Source organism: Callithrix jacchus, chromosome 9 (genome assembly GCF_049354715.1).
Source record: "Callithrix jacchus isolate 240 chromosome 9, calJac240_pri, whole genome shotgun sequence".
Taxonomy (NCBI): Eukaryota; Metazoa; Chordata; class Mammalia; order Primates; family Cebidae; genus Callithrix; species Callithrix jacchus.
In genome coordinates this window covers 87,187,512-87,203,202 of record NC_133510.1, presented here as the reverse complement: position 1 = coordinate 87,203,202, position 15,691 = coordinate 87,187,512, and the positions used below count along the sequence as shown (strand labels likewise).

Below are 15,691 nucleotides of genomic sequence, written 5' to 3'. Positions count from 1 at the left end.
GTGGGATAATTTCAAAGTTTCTAAATATACATAATTGGAATACAAAAAGAAAAATAGAAGAAAGTAGAAGTACTTGAAATATTAACAACTGAGAAGTTTCCAGAATAACTGCAGACACCAAACAAGAGTTATAAAAACCTCAGAAAACATCATGCTGGATAAATATTAAATAATTTTTTTTTTAGAAAAACCAAGAAGAACAAAAAATATGCCTAGATATATGTTGGGAAACAATGCAAAGGAGAAAGGACTTACAGAGTGTCTACATAAATTGGTTATGAGTAACATATAGACAAGAAATAACAAACTGTTGAAGGCCACAGGAGACCTCTGAGGAGGAAGGCCTCTCCATGCCTCATGTTCTGGTACAGGGTGACCTCGGCTCTGTTACCATAAACATTGTGCTCTAGGACATAAAAGAGTTACAGTGAAGAGATGTGCCAAACACTACTTCATCCAGGTGATCAAAGTAAACACGCACGATCACAATGCATCTAGATAGAATAAACACTTGATATAATGGATGTAATAGTTTATTCCTGAGTTATTTATGCTAAAAACCCATAAATCTAGTCTAAAGAGAAAAACAACAGACAAATTTGAATTCGAATACATCTTCCAAAATAATTTCCCAATACTCAAAACTATCAAGGCCATAAAAATCACAGAATGTGAGAAACTGAAAGCCAAGAGAAATCTAAAGAGACATGAAGCCTAATGTATGATGTGGTCTCTACAGAAAACAAAGGGCATTTGGTAAAAACTAATAAAATCTGAATAACTTACAGACTTTATTAAATAGTAATGATGTCAGTATTGAGTCATTCATTGTGATGAATATTGACTGTGATTGTCAGATATTCATAATAGAAGAAACAGAGTGTAGAGGACATGTAAACTTTTTTTCATTTTTTTACTGTAAATCTAAAAACACTGTAAACAAAAAAGTTTATCTTAAAAACCTAAACATATAACCTAAAATAATAACTAAGCAGTTTGAAGTTATTCATATGATTCACATTTTCTTATTTTAACTAAATGAATAACCTCAAAAGCATTTCCAAGGCTTATTATATGCTTGAGCAACTACTTGACATCCATTTATTAAAATATTTTTTTTTCATCAACGACATTTGAATACCATCCAAAGGTCTTTGCTAAACCATGAACAATTCAGATAAGTTCACTCCACTCATAGAGCTCATCCTTTAATATGAAATGAGTTACTAAATGAAGAAAATGGATTTTAAGACAAATAAGTTAATTGTATAGTATATTTGAATGTGATAAGTGACACGGATGAAAAGAAAAATAGAGCAATGTAAAGGAGACAAAGAAGGCTACATTTGGGAATAATTATAGATATTTTCTTGCTTACATACAAATTAGGCTATTTCTTACCAACTTTAGTTTTAAATAAAAAGTGATTGTGTTGTCAGAAGAAGAATAGATTAAATTAAAACCAGTGCAGGAAGCATAAAAACTGGCACCTGGACTGGCTGTATCTTGCATAAAGTTAGGTGGAAACCTGTGTATGAATCCAGGTGATTTAATGGATTGTGGTGGTCAAATCCAGTATCCTGTGAGGAAATAATATGCAATCTTATATTTCCTTAAAGTAAGAATTAGAAGGGATAAATGACTAGAAAACATGGATCCTCATTGGACTGCACTTCTAACAAAAATAGAACAAATTCATATATAAGTTTACATGTTCTACACATGTTATTATAATTCTGTCAAGTGTTCACTCTGTACAGTGAACACTTGACAGAATTATAATAGAAATTGAAACAGAAATTAAATATTTTTGTAGATTATAATCCCACACTTAAACAGTTTTATTAGAACTTTGAACCCAACAATGACAGAATGTGCAATTTTCACAAGCACACACTGAATGAGATTAAAAATACAAACTCACCCTAGTACTTTGGGAGGCCAAGGTGAGTGGATCACAAGGTCAAGAGATCGAGACCATCCTGGCCAACATGGTAAAACCCTGTCTCTACTAAAAATACAAAAATTAGCCAGGCATGGAGGCATGTGCCTCTGGTCCCAGCTACTTGGGAGGCTGAGGCAGAAGAATTGCTTGAACCCAGGAGGTTGCAGTGAGCTGAGATTGTACAACTGCATTCCAGCCTGGTGATGGAGCAAGACTATGTGACTGGAAGATTTAAGATATACCCTTTAAATAGATGCAAAGTAATTATAGAATTCAGAAAAAATTTAAAGACGATAACTATTACATATCAAAATTTATGAAATGCAGATAACCACTGTTGATGGGGATATATATTCACTAAAATAATACAAATCTTGACAATTAATGAGCTAACCACTTGAATGAGGGAATTAAGATGAAAACATTAGAAATATTTTTCAAAGCAAATAGAATAAATAAAATAATAAATTTAATAAAATAAATGAAACAGAAAGTAAACAGAGGGAATTAACAAAACCAAAAGCTCATGTCTTGAAAACTCTAACAAAATTGTTGAACTTCATGCAAGACTGACCAAGGAAAAAGAGCAAAGTTACACATAAATCATGTTAACAGTTGGAAAATGAGATATGACATTTGATACAGTAGATCCCTCATATTTGATAATTTGTATAAAATGAAAACTTTCCATAGATATATATAATGATAAAATCTGAATCATGATTTGAAAGTAATTGTAGATCTATGACTCTAAGATAAGTTAGCAATTGCAAATCTATGAAATTAAGGCAAAGAACTAGACCTATATGATTTTCCATATATTTATAGTATAATGATTGGAAAGGACTTCAAGAAGACTGTTACATTAACATTTTCTAAAAAGAAATTGAAAATAATCTGAAAAGCACTACTCTACTAACAAGAAAGTTCACATATATAAAGTAATACCTCGGGCGGGCATGGTGGCTCACACCTGTAATCCCAGCACTTTGGGAGGCCGAGGCGGGTAGATCACGAGGTCAAGAGATTGAGACCATCCTGGTCAACATGGTGAAAGCCCATCTCTACTAAAAATACAAAAAATTATCTGGGCATGGTGGCATGTGCCTGTAATCCCAGCTACTCAGGAGGCTGAGGCAGGAGAATTGCCTGAACCCAGGAGGCGGAGGTTGCAGTGAGCCGATATTGTGCCATTGCACTCCAGCCTGGGTAACAAGAGCGAAACTCCATCTCAACAAATAAATAAATAAATAAAGTACATACCTCTACATACTACTTCAAATGTACTCCTTCTCCAATGGCAATTAAGAGTTTAAATCTATAATTTAAGAATATACAACTTGTGGCAAGAGAAACTGTAAAGTAATTGAGAATAAATATTTCAAAAGATACAAAATAGTAAAGAAACGTTAAATTCTAATGAATAATAGATAAAAGAAGAAATAAATATAAAATGGAGATACACCTGATTTGTAAATGGTAATAGTATAGCAAAGATGTTTATTTCTCCAATATAATTTACAATTAAATCAAATACTTTAATGTTTTCAATTTCATAGAGTCTGTAAACATTATAAACTTATAATATGTAATTTGATAAATTGAGCCAACTATTCATAAAGAGAAGTAAACAGCCCAAAATAGAAAACTTGAAATGGGAGAAAGAAGACGGATAGAATATTAAGACTCATTATAAAATTATACTTACTATAAAATTATTATTAAAAGTACACAAAATAAAATGATATGTAACTTTTGTAGAATTCAACTGCAGAGTTAGAAGAATTTATGTGAATGCATGTGTAAAAAATGAACTATTTTAGTAATATTGCTGGGAAAATCGCTAGCCACATAAGAGTTATAAACTTAGATTTGTACTTCACACCATAACTAAAAGTATAGTCTGGTATTTTAAACACTATTAGTCTTCTAGGGCTCTCCAACAAAGTGTCACAAACTGGGTGGCAAAAAAGAAATTTATTCTTTCACAGTTCTGGAGTCAGAAGTCCAAATTCAAGATGTCGCCAGGTTCTTGCTCCTTTGGGGACTCTAAGTAGAATCCTATCTTTCTCTTTGTAGCTTCTCCTAAAAACCATTAATTCTTGGCACCCCTTGGCTGATAGGCACCTCACAGCAGTCCATTCCTCTTTCATCACATGACATTATACTTATATTGGCCTCTGTCTCTGTGCTCAAATTTTCCTCTTCTTGTGAGAACACCAGTAATATGTGATTAAGACTCTATACTACTCTGGTATAACCTGATTTTAACTTAACAAATTCTATCTATGAGAGACCTATTTCTAAATTAAATCAGATTCTGAAGGAGTGGGGATTCCAACTTCAACACGTATTTTTGAATACACAATTCAACCTCTATTAGTCCATTAGAGCTGGTAGCTAGATGTGAGCAGGGCAGGAAAGACAGTTCCCAGGAATACTGGGCATTTATCAAGCCACAGTCAGTCAATTATAAATCTGTTCCCCTAAAAAAATAGCAAGAAAAGGGAGGTACCCCAGGGAAAAACTCCTCTCTCTTTTTTCCTTGGTATCCATTGAGTGAAGGACAGGTAGTCAGAAAACTCTCCCTGAGATAGTAAGTGGCCATGACTGGTACTGGGAATGAGAGGAGTCTTGTAACAGATAGAAAACCTGGAGTTAGCAAGCCACATTCCTGATAAGGTCTCCAGCAAGCCCAGTAAATGGGTAAGATGGCAGAATCTGACTAGTATATGACCATCCTTAGGGGGTGCTTGACCAGTTAGGACAGATTGTCACTGATGAACATGTACGGGACTTCAGTAAACACACTGGGCAGGTGGGCCCTCATATGTGCTGGCAGGCCACCTTGCATGTGGCAGTTAAGCAACAGCCCATCCAGGGGAAGAAGAAAGGGAGGAGATAGAGAGCCTGGGAAACAATCGAGGGTATAAAACCTCTAGAGTCTAAACAAAAAAGAGAACAGGGCACTTGAGTTTTCAAGTCATCCCCTTGGCCCTCTTATCAGGGTACTCTACTTTCTCTAATAAATTCTCACTTTGTTTAAAAGAAATTCTCTCTCCTTCTTTAAACCTTGCCTGCGTCTCTCATTTGAATTCTCTCCTTTGCTAAGACAAGTGACCATGTTTGCTGCAGAGTTGCCACTCTGGAGTTTCTTCGCACAGCTCACCAGTTGGTAACAAACTTTGGTGTCATGACTCAGATCCATTATCTAGTGGTAAGGTGCTGCAATGCCTCACCTTCTTCCACTAGAGGTATTCAAACCCTCATAGGTGGTTTCTCATCCTTTATCTTTTTTCCTTTTTCTCTCTCACCTTTTTCTTTTCCTTCCTCACCCCTTTTTCTTTTTCCTGTTTCTTTTTCTATTGCCTTTCTCCTTCCTACAAACTCTTCCCCAGAAGCACTCCCATTGGCTACGGTGGTTCTGTTCCCTCTGTCTGATTTCTCTGGTCATCCTGACCAGTGACTCACAGAGGTGAGAGGATTTTAGGATCCTGAACTACTGTACCCCTCCTGACAGGGAGTGTGCAAGGGTTGTAGAGCTAAGCCTGCACTGTGAAATTTCTGAGGAACTTCTCTGTTTCTCCTTCGGCTAAAATCAGCTCTTTCCCTGCACCATCTATTTTTCTGCTCTTTCCTCTGTACTCTGAAAGGGCCTTGCAGACTGGCATGACTATTCACCTCAGGGGCAAATCATCCTCCTATATGCCCTCACTTTGTGTGCTTGCAAGTTTTCTTCCTGCTTGAAACATATTCTCCCTGTTTGTTGTTTGTGTGCTGGCAGCTCTTGTTGTGTCTGTCTGGCAACCAAGAGACAGGAACCTGGTTTCCCCAGAGATCTGCACTTGATTTTACTTCCCCAGTCCGGATGATCTCCAGCCCATCTCCTGCCTCTTGGCTTACTGTCAAAACAAGCACTGGTCGGAGCCCTAGCCTTGTCACCCCTTGGTTACTTACTATTCACTCGTTATCCCCACCATATTCCTGGACTTAGTTTTCTGCTGGTTCTAAAGGAGGTTTATTTCACAGAATTTCCATTTGTATTCCACTAAGGACACCCCCTACCTCAATATTGGGGCTAGTTATTTTTTCGGAAAGAAACATTTTTTTCTGTGCCTGATGAGAGCTCTTATTCCAAACTCTCTGGTTCTCCAGCATTTTATCCTTTATATCAAGAGGAGACGAGGCTGACAAGCACTGCTCTCTAGGGACCAGAGGCTGGTGTTTCTGTGAAATCACACTAGCTTTCCATAAGCACCCCCAATACTTCCTTCCCAATCTGACAGTTACAGAGAAATTGACCTGCTTTCTTTAAAACACTTCTTTTGCACATTGCCTATCGAGGATATCATTTTCCTATTTTCTTCTGACTCCTTTCATGTCATTCTCAACATCCACAGATATTGCCAAGGCAAGGCTATGTACAGGAAAAGGGAGCCCAGCCTCTTTATGGCTTTTGGCTGAGAACATGGTCCTCATCTACCTGAAAGGACCTGGGGAATGGGAACAGAAAAGGATGGGTTCATTGCTAGTATTCTCTGGAAAAGGGTCAATGCAAGATCCTAGAGTGAAGCATATAGGCCTGCCTGAGGCCACAGACACAGGAAACCAAATTATTCATAGGACAGAGATGAAGGCTGGTACCACGATATAGATACAGAACAAATTACCATTAGAACAGAGATAAAGGCAAAGTTCAGGGTACCTGGTGAGACCAGTTCATTCTGAGCCCCAGGGATGATTGGAAGGGCCTCTTTCATCCCCATATCCCCTCTGTTCTCAAGTGGGTAATTGTGTCTCCTTAAAACAAGATGAAACCAAGGTTCAGGGTGCCTTGTGAGACTGGTTCATTCTGAAATCCCAGGGATGAGAGATGAATGCCCTATTCAGGGATAATAGGGAAATAAAAAGGGAGGCCTTTTTTTCATCCTTTCCTCTGTTCTCTCTTTACTGATAGGTAATTGTAACTCCATACCATAGGACATGCCCCTCAGATGTATCCTTGAGAACTGGAAAAAGTTTGATCCTCCAAACTCTAAAAAAAAGAAAAGGTTAATATTTTTCTGTAACATAGCATGGATTCGATACAAGCTCTGGGACCAGAAATCTTGACTGTAAAATGGAAGCATAAATTTTAATATGATGTATCAATTGGAATTGTCTTGCTGCCAGCAGAGAAAATGGACATAAATCCCCAGTGTGCAGGCTTTCGTGGCCCTAGGAGACAATTCTGATCTTTGTTGGGCTTGTAAAATTGATCCAGCTATATTACCAGCCAAACTCAGCAACCTCCTCTGGTCAGCTTAGGAGACTCTTTATCAGTCTTGCCCAGAGCTCTGTCCCTAGGTGAGCAAAAGGTAGAACCTAGCTTAAACCCCATGCCCCCTTCTAACTCATCACATCCAAGTCTTTCCATCCTGGAGCCTTTTCCTCCCTTTCCAGGGCTATTCTCAGAACACCTCCCCTTTGGCTTATGTTCCCTTCAGGAGGTTAGCAGTCCCAGTTGGCTCACTAAGGTTCAGGCTCCACTCCCTATGCAAGACCTGAGACAGATTCGAGCAAACTAGGAAGGGTTCTGTAAACTGGTCCTAACATTTGAACTCACTGGGAAGGACCTCACAGTTATAGTGGGCCACTTTCCAAGGGAGAATGTGATGACTCCATTATAGAGGCAGCCCAGCAATTTGCAAATGCAATGCACTTGATTAACCCTGGTGGCTACACTGTGGGGGCCACCACAATTCCCAGGTTAGCCCCAGCTGGGATTGCAAGACCCAGGGCATGTATTTGGGCAAGAATTCATGTGTTCCTTTGTTTAATCAAGAGATTGAGAGCTAGCAGAAAAAAGCTTAGTGAACTATATAAATTGGCCTTAATAAAATCAAGATCTTCTTGAAAACTGCGCGATTTTTATAGAAAGGGTACAAGATGCCCTCATGAAACCTAAACCCAGAAACACCGGAAGGGCAACTGATCCTAAAAGACTACTTGTTAATGCAGGAAGCCCCGGATATTCAGAGGAAACTCCAAAAACTATCACTGGACCCCAACATCCTTATGCCTGACATCCTCAAAATAGCTTCCTCTCAGTCTTTTACAAGTGGGGCTGGAAGGAAAAAGGAAGGGCTCGGCAAAACGAGGCAAAACGAAAGATGGTAGCTTTATTGCCGGCTTTACAAGTTCACCAGCTCCCCTAGGCTGCCCTCGAAATACCCTCCCAGGTAACTGCCATTGGTGCAGGAAGGCAGGCCACTGGGAGGCAAACTGCTCTGATGAGGTAAATGGGAACAAACCCCGCATGGCTTCCTCCCTCTGCCACAAGCTTGACCACTGGCGACATGACTGCCCTGAGGTCCTGCAGGGCTCCTGGGACCGAATCCCGATGTCTGATGGCCTTGAGCTGAAGAAGCACTACGGTCCAGCTGGCTCTCAGATCAAACATCGTTATTAAAGGGATGGAGCCAAGGCCTACTTTGGATGTGGCAGGTAGGACAATAACTTTCCTTTTGGATCGGATGCTCCCTGCTTGATGCTACGTCTTTTCCTGGGCAATTATCCGCTGAATCTGCCAGGTAATGGGAATAAATGGGGTGGTCATAACCTGGAGGTTTACTTCTCCTCTGTGCTGCCTCTCAGGGGTAACTTTTCTCATTCATTTTTAGTGATGCTGGAATGCCCTAAGTCTCCTTTGGGCAGAGACATCATGTTCAGACTAGAAGATCAATTAACAGTCTTTGCAGGGCCAATTCCTACTTTTCCAAGTGCAGTCTTATGCCTCAAAGAGGCCACACAGGGATGAACTGCCCACAGACCTTCCCATTAACCCAGAAGTCTGGGCCACAAGAATAGCAGGGAAGGGCTATAACCTCAATGCCAGCAGTCATTCAGCTCAAGAGCCCTTCTGGCTATCCTTGAAGAAAGCACTTTCCTTTTCTACCAGATGCCAAAGAAAGACTATGGCTCTTGATTAAGAAGTTTCTAAAACATGGACTGTAGTGTTACAGCTTACTCTGTAACATCCGAGTCTTATTCATTAAAAAGACCAATGGTGAACACAGGCTAGTGTAGGACTTACAAATTATATGAGACAGTAGTCCCAGTATACCATATAGTCTCCACCTATATGTAATTCTAGGGGAAATACCTCCAGATGCTCAGTGGTTTTCAGTCCTACACCTCAAGGATGCCTTCTTTTGTGTCCTCTTAGACTGGCTGTCCCAATTTCTCTTTGCATTTGAATGGAGAATGAAAAATGCAGGTGTCAGCATTTCACCTGGAATCTCACCTGGACAGTGCTTCCATGAGATTTTAGAGATAGTTCATCTGTTTGGGCAAGCCTTGGCTAAAGATTTTCAGGACCTAACTCCTGTGGGGGAAGGTGGTACATCTCCTGCAGTATGTGGATGACCTATTAATCTCCTTCCCAACAAGGGAGTTGGGAATCCAATATTTAGTCCAGACAGGGGTTTTCTTGCAGACCAGGGATACAAAGTGTCCAAGACTAAGGCACAGCTACTAAGACAGGGGGCCTAATACCCGAGAATAATTCTGACCCCTGGAGGATGGAAGCTGCCTGCAGAATGGATACAGGTAATTCTTAAGATACCTACCTGGAGCAACAAAAAGCAACTTCAGACTTTTCTGGGACACATGGGCTATTACAGACTTTGGACACTGGGGTATGATGGAATTGTTAAGTCTTTATATCAGGTTCTAACAGAAGGGATGAATAGGGCCCCACTTCTCTGGGAGAAGGATCCAGAGCAAACCTTTAGGCAGCTAAAAACTGCTGTCTCACAAGCCTTAGCCCTTGGGCTACCCACACTAAGCAAAGCATTTCAGCTTTTTATCACTGAAAGGTAAGCAGGCCCTAGGAGGTCTAACTCAAGCCATTGGGCTAATCAAATGTCCAGGAGGTACTTTTCAAAGCACCTAGACCCAGTTGTACAGAAATAGTCACACAGTCTCAAGGATGTGGCTGCAGCATTCTACTTGAGGAGGTCTTCGAAATCACCATAGGGCAATCAATTCAACTCCTAATATTCCAACAAACTGGCCACTTATTGGACATAAAAGGGCCACAGTGGCTCACTGACTACAGATTGTTAAAGTACCAGGTTTTGTTATTAAAAGACTTACAGGTAACCATCCAGTGATTAATCCTCAAGCCAGCCACCTGCTTGCCCCTACCAGGAGACAATAACCTGGGATATTCATGCTGTGAAGGACTCAGCCAAATTAATACCAGCAGGGCAGACTTAAAGGACCAACCCCTGAGTGATCCCATCGAAATATGATTTTCAGATGAGAGTAGTTTTGTCTGCAATGGAACTAGATATGCAGGGTATGCTTTGGTGTACCTTTTCCAAGTAACTGAAGCTAAAGCTTTATCCCTGGGGACGTCAGTGAAACTAGCTTAACTCATTGTGCTAACCAGAGCCCTAAAACTAGAGGAAGGAAAAAGAATAACCATTTATACAGAGTCCAAACATGCTTTTTTTGATCCTTCCTACCCAGGCAGTTATATGGCAGAAAAGGGGATACTCCCATTAAGTACAGGCCTCAAATCTTAGAGCTGCTAGAGGCTGTTCATTTGCTCCAGGAGGTGGCAGTAGTGTACTGCAAGGGACACCAGAGGGCCCAATGAAACCACACAAGGAAATAGCTTGGCTCACTAGAAAACTAAGAAGCAGCTGTCCAAAAGGTTACCTTCCTGGGAGCCTAGCTTCCTTCTCTCCCTCTAAATTACCCCTACTCCAATACACCCAGGAAGAAATAGATTGATCACCCAATGGGATATCAAAAAGAAACAAATGGACGGCATACCCTGGGGGTACTTTTTCATCTGCCAAAGGCCAGGACAGTCCAGGGCAAATTTGTAAGTGGGTGTTTAGCAGGAAGGACTGAAAAAAGGCTATTGAACAGGCTTTTCAGATTTTCTCCTTGTGTGGCATAAATAATCCCCAGAGAGAAAAGCCTCCTCCATTAATAAGTCCAATCCAAACAAGAGGTAAATACCCTGGAGACGGGAAGATGGACTTCACTCAGATCCCCCCCATGCCACAGATATAAGTACCTCTTGAACTGTGTAGATAATTTCACATGGTGGGTAGAGACCTGTCGCACAAAGACTGAGAAGGCACAGTAAGTAGCTAAATTCCTCCTGAAGGAACTCCTTCCCTGATTTGGGCTTCCTCGGTCATTGCAAAATGACAATGGCCCATCCTTCATTTCCCAGGTGACTCAAGAGTTAGTATTGCCCTTGGCATGAAATGATGCCTTCAATCTGTCTGGAGACTACAGTCTTCAGGAAAGGTGGAAGGAAATAACCAAACCTTCAAACACATCCTTAATAAACTGTGGCAGGAAACCACAAGTCATGGGTGGACCTCTGACCTCTAGACCTCCTTTGAATCCATGTTACCCCTAAGACTCCTTTACAATTAAAGCCCTACTAAGTACTATATGATAAATCATTCCCATATTCTGGCTTACGGCTAGATGAAGAAACTATCAAAGTCACCCAGTATGTCTCTTCTATGGCAGGCTTCCAGCAGGCCTCCAGGAATATGGGTTACAAACAAACCCAAAATTGAAAGAGGAGAGAGCTCAGCCTTTATACCCTCTAGGTGCACTAGTTTTCATGAAAACTTGGAAGGATGGAACCCTGGAATCCAACTAACTGTTTGGAATGTCCCCTTCACTGTTCTATTACCTACCCCCTCTAGCCATTAAATTCCCAGAGATTGCCAGCCAGATAGACTACACCTAAGTGAAAGAAAGCTTTAGGCCAAATCAAAGGACTGAGATTGCGGCAGAGGTGCCATTGTGGAGTTCTCTGATAGCTGCAGACTCACCCATCAGTAGGAAGTCTACCTCTGGACTCTCCAAAATTTATGTCCTTTCCCTGTGCAAAATCCATTCATCAATCCCAGTATCTCCAAGTTCCTACACTAACTCTAAGTCTAAAGTCTTATTTAAATATAATCAGTTCAAAGTCCAAAGTCTCATCATCGAAATCATTTAAACCAGTATGGGTGAGACTTGAAGTATGATTCATCCTGGGCCAAAAATCTTCCTTTATTTGTAAACCTGTAACACCAGACAAATTATCACCTTTCACATTAAGGAGCAAGACAAACATATAATAAATATACACATTCCAAAAGGAAGAAATTGGAAGAAATAAAGAGGTTATAGTCCTTGAAAAAGTTGAAAACCCAGCAGAGCAAACTCGGTCAGATTTCATGCCTGAGAATCCTCTATGGCCCTGTGCTTTGTCTTCTGTATCCACTGGTTGATCATTAATCTTTAGCTGTCCTGAACTCCAGCTGTATTATGTTCTCCCTGTCCATCTCTGCCTCCATTTTCAAATTCCTCCCTGTCCTTTTTTTTTTTTTAATAAAGGACACTAATGACATTGAACTAAGACCCTATTCTACTCCAGAATGACCTCATATTAACTTAAATAATTTCACTTATAACACTATTTTCAAATTAGGTCAAATTCTGAGAGAATAGGAGTTAGAATCCCAACATATATTTTTGGAGGGATGAAATTCAACCCATTAAAAAAATGTGCATTTGTAAGGCAAAATTACAAAAAAAAATAGCTTGGAAGAAAATATGAAATTACTTTTGGACATTACAGTACATGAGAATTTTCTTAAAAGACCCAAAATCTTAACAAATTATGATTTTGTCTGCATTAAAATTATATACTTCTACATAAAGGAGCAATTCTTTTACCATATGATAACAAAATCTTCATTCTCAGAAAAGCATATAGAATTTGCATTGCCCAAGAAAGTAAGAAAAATTTGCTTATTGTAACAATTAATAATTACAGTAAGACTCTCACACGTTAACAAAAAGACAAATTATTTTAAAATGTTGGAAATATGAGAACTGAATTCACAGAAGGTGCTGAAAAGTCACTAGAAATCTGAAAACTGAATTTGAACAGTAGCTAACTAATCACTTATTTGATTGGTATTAAAATAAAAATAAAATACTGTTTGCATGTAAGAATGTGCAATACATGATTTTCTCAGTAATCCTAAGAGGAATATAAATTGTTAAAGTCGTCTTGAAAAACACCCAAAACTGAATGGTTCAAAGCAATAGTTATTTATTCTCATGGATCTGTGGGTCAGCTGAATCATACTTTTGAAATAGTATTAGCAAAGCACAGATGACCAAGCAGTAAACATTTGAGGCCACATAAGGTTATATGCAGAATTAGCACACTGTCATTTCTATCCACATCGTTGACCAAAGCTAACAGAAGTACACTTAACATTTTTTTTTGTTTGTTTAATGGGAGAAACTGACATTATGTATCACAGCACATGGAAACAAGAAGGAATAAAGAATGTTAACTAATAATTCCTTTGAAAGCAGTGTACTCTCCTGGTCACAATCAGAATATTTTAAAACTTAGTAAAACACAGTCATTGCATGACCCCTAATCTAATTATCTTAGCATGCCTCAAGTTTAAGATCCTATAATCTATAACAAGTTTAGATGACTTCTTCATGATTCAAAGATTTATGCATTAAAGAGCAAACCTTCCCCCAACATACAATGGTAGAAAAGGGAAAGTATATTCTCAATAATAACACAAATTTAGAAAATTTGAGACACATATTAGGCACATGTCCATTTATTCATGACCTTTATAAAATCCTGATGGACAAATGATGCCATGTCTTCCTATCTATGGGGTATACAATGAATCTTATATGCTAATTCTGCTTCCTGAGTCTACTTCACCATTCCATTATTCTCCAAGGTTCCTTGATCTGACCTCAGGAATGTGCTTCTCTTTTCATCATTTTCTTTGACCATTTATAGAGAATTGTAAAATATGCCTTTTGGGCGATGAACCACTTTTTTCTATCCTTCTTCATTCCTGTAGAAAGTTGAAGAGCAGGATAAGTTTTCTCCTCTTGAACCATCTCAGTCAAGGCATGATTTACATTTCGTTTTTCAAAAGAAATACAAATCTTGTAAACATTTTTTACATTACTTTTAAAATTTTGGGGGTTTTTGACATATTTGATTTTAGTCAACTTTATTTACCACAACCTATACTCAGATTAATAGACTAAAAATGAAAGAACACACACACACACTCTCTCTCTCTCTCTCTCTCTCTCTCTCTCTCTCTCTCTCTCTGTGGATTTATACCAGATCTTTCTTGCAACAAAAACATGATGCTGTTATGCAGAATTTTCCAAAATTGAATCATCACTGAACAATTTTTAAAAATTTAGTCTATATGATATTTTGATTATTGAGATGAACAAATATTCACTAGTTTTATGTTATAAATCAGAATATATATCAAAGAGTTTAAGCCACACTCTGTTTAGACATATACAGGGAAATATGAAATGCTTGAATGAAGTTTATGAATGCCCTCTTTTACATTTCTATAGGTTCTTTGTATTCAGCATGACAAAAAGCTAATTGTAATCTAATAATAATTATATGGAGTCTATGGGAATATAAATGTCATATGCATATTTTAACAGTTATGCTTTGAAACAAATGGGTTTTGAATAGTGTAAAGCACAGAGCACTTGTAAATAACTAAACATCACTGGGTATATCCCAAAAGAAGAATTTGCCTTTCATAAACACTGGAAAAATAAACCTTCAAAATATAGAAGTTTTTTGTAATTTATGTGGTTCCATGTGCAGAGTGTCTAAATTAAAATTTAAAGATTGAGCACAAATGTATGTAATACTATAAAATTCGTTTACTATAGAGCTTTCTTAAAACACTGATGCAGTAACCAAAAGTTAAAAAAATTGCTGAAACATTACAGATCCTTGGATAAGTTTAAAACATTTCCAGAAAAACAGTCTCTTTTTAAACTGTTTTTTAACCTTCGTTTCTGAACATCTCTGTTTACATTGCATATAATTATAAAGTAATTTGAAAAATGTTTTTGCTCTAAAAGTTTACATACTACCACATCATTAATTACAGTTTTGCACATTTCTTTAGTTTACTCCACCTGTGTTTAAGAAAGAAGCCACCATCTCACCTTGAGGTAGGTATTCTCTTTATATCTAGAATTTGCTCCATATTGTAAACATTTAAGGTATTATTTGTTAGTCACTACTTAAGTTTCATGATAGATGTCCAAATCCTGAGTAAGTTAGTCTTTTCTTTCCATTTTATAGGCATAATAAAAATATTTTAAAAATATTAATTATAAAATATTAAAGAGCCACATTGTTGTACACAGCCTTCCTAGAGTAATACAATCTCTGTGACTGGGCAACCTAGTATTGAATCCTGATTGCATGTTTTACCAGAGTTACTGGGTAAGAGACTATCTAAGCCTCTGCATCTTCTGCCTTCACTAATGAATAAGTTTGATTAACACTAGTACATTGTTTAAAAAATTAGTTTTAAATTATTTCTCCTATATAGGTCTTAGTGATTCTGAGATTCTGCAAATTTCATTTCTCAAGTATCAGCTAATTCCTGTTGTAATATAGGAGAAAATATTGCCCATTTCCTTGCTGTTCCTGGCAGCAAGCTTCAGCAATAGCCTTCCCATTGAGAAAGGCAGTTGCTTCCAGTTTTCAACTTTTGTTTATTGTATTTATTTTTATACTACTCCCAGAACTAGGCATACTATGTTGTTCTTTTAAATTTTTGAGATATCACCACCAACAACCAGGTGTTACCTCTCCTCAGAGGTCTGAGTTTCAGCTCTCTGGTA

At 38.3% G+C, this 15,691-nt stretch overlaps 1 long non-coding RNA gene across 2 annotated transcripts in view; it reads right to left on the bottom strand.

The window, feature by feature from the left end:
• Positions 1 to 3,719: 3,719 nt before the first annotated feature.
• Positions 3,720 to 15,691, bottom strand: part of LOC144577779 (uncharacterized) — a 174,588-nt gene continuing 162,616 nt past the window's right edge. For both annotated transcript variants that reach the window (XR_013522363.1, XR_013522364.1), the window contains one exon: positions 3,720 to 13,860. This is a non-coding gene — a long non-coding RNA (uncharacterized LOC144577779). The remainder of the gene's footprint in view (positions 13,861 to 15,691) is intronic.